Source organism: Daucus carota, chromosome 3 (genome assembly GCF_001625215.2).
Source record: "Daucus carota subsp. sativus chromosome 3, DH1 v3.0, whole genome shotgun sequence".
NCBI classification, from domain to species: Eukaryota; Viridiplantae; Streptophyta; class Magnoliopsida; order Apiales; family Apiaceae; genus Daucus; species Daucus carota.
Window position 1 is genome coordinate 18883704 of NC_030383.2, and position 2213 is coordinate 18885916.

A 2213-nucleotide genomic window follows, 5' to 3' on the forward strand; every position below is an offset into this window, starting at 1 on the left:
AATGAGTCTAGAATGAAACTACAAGTTGTTTCCAACTTCAATCTAGCGAGTAATGAAGCAACAAGTTGTTTCCGGACTCCAACGAGTCAAGAATGAAACTGAAAATTGATTCTAATTTTAAAAAACCGAAAATGAAGCTACAAGTTGTTTTCAAATTCAAACGAGTCTGGAATGAAGCTACAAGTTGTTTCCAACTTCAATCTAGCCAATAATGAAGCAACAAGTTGTTTACAGGCTTAAACGAGTCAAGAATAAAATTACAAGTTGATTCTAATTTTAAACAACCAAAAATGAAGCTACAAGTTGTTTTCAACTTCAAACGAGTCTGGAATGAAGCTACAAGTTGTTTCCAACTTCAATCTAGCCAATAATGAAGCAACAAGTTGTTTCCGGGCTCAAACGAGTCAAGAATTAAACTAAAAGTTGATTCTAATTTAACCAACCTAAAATGAAGCTACAAGTTGTTTTCAAATTCAAACGAGTCTGGAATGAAGGTACAAGTTGTTTCCAACTTCAATCTAGCCAATAATGAAGCAACAAGTTGTTTACATGCTTAAACGAGTCAAGAATGAAACTACAAGTTGATTCTAATTTTAAACAACCGAAAATGAAGCTACAATTTGTTTTCAACTTCAAATGAGTGTAGAATGAAACTACAAGTTGTTTCCAACTTCAATCTAGCGAAAAATGAAGCAACAAGTTGTTTCCGGGCTCAAACGAGTCAAGAATGAAATTACAAGTTGATTCTAATTTTAAACAACCGAAAATGAAGCTACAGGTTGTTTTAAACTTCAAACGAGTCTGGAATGAAGCTCCAATTTGTTTCCAACTTCAATCTAACCGATAATGAAGCAACAAGTTGTTTACAGGCTTAAACGAGTCAAGAATGAAACTACAAGTTGATTCTAATTTTAAACAAGCGGAAATGAAGCTACAAGTTGTTTTTAACTTCAAATGAGTCTGGAGTGAAGCTACAAGTTGTTTCCAACTTCAATCTAGCTAATAATGAAGCAGCAAATTGTTTCCGGGCTCAAACGAGTCAAGAATGAAACTACAAGTTCATTCAAATTTTAAACAACCGGAAATGAAGCTACAAGTTGTTTTCAACTTCAAACGAGTCTGGAATGAAGCTACAAGTTGTTTCCAACTTCAATCTAGCCAATGATGTGGCGCCCTCCAAACCCGGGTCAGAAGTTTGGGGTCCACACCATAACATAAACCTGTAATTACTATAATATAAACAGTGACCCTTAATTGTCCATGGATCGCAACAGGTTAAAGTATAAAACAAGCCACAACATCACTTTAATTATTTCAAACCCAAATCCCAAAATATAAACTTAATTCTTACAAGCTTACACATCATTTGTGTCTCGTTATTCAAACTAGTACATATATATAAAAAGCTAGGTGCTGCTGATAGCTCTCTTCATCTCCTAGCCTGGAATCCTGGCCTTACCACTAGCCTGAGGTTCATCGTTACCAACTTTCTCTGCCTTCACTGGAAAGAACATAAAATACCGCAAGAGTGAGCTAACCAGCTCAGCAAGTATAACAATATCAATTTAAAATATTAATCATAAGCTGAAGGAAATCAGTGTCTAATAGAATCAATCTCAATACCAAGATTTATTTTTAAAGTACGATTAGAATTGGATATTAAATTTATTTTTAAAAATCAAAGGTTAGGCTGCTGATCAGTCAGACACTAACCCCGAGCAGGTCCCACCATGCTCGTTTACTGGATCCAAGGCACACATTGGCCTAAAGCGACCACTCATCTGGTCTGACCATTCATTTGGTCCAAGTTTAGAAAACTATCCAATTCTATCACAATCAAGATGATCAACAATATTATCCAATAAAATAGAAACATCAATATCATAAATAAATTTTGAAGCAGAAGCAGACTACTATTCAAAGTGTCTCAGATAGATCTCAAAGGAGGAATGAGAAATACTTCACGGTTTAGACAAGAATCAACCATTGTCTCATAAGATGGCAAAGCATATCAAAGTGTAGTGTTTATATGAAGAAGGGTTCTAGGTTCACAAAAAGAATCCAAGTATAAATGAATGCTGTTAAGATCAAGGAACTGGAGTTTATGGAAAGAATCAATCAACTGTAAGGTATATGCCATAACATACGTTATTTGGGGTTGATCAACTGGTTACGGTCTGAAAGATGAGTGATTGATAACTGGCTGAGGTATC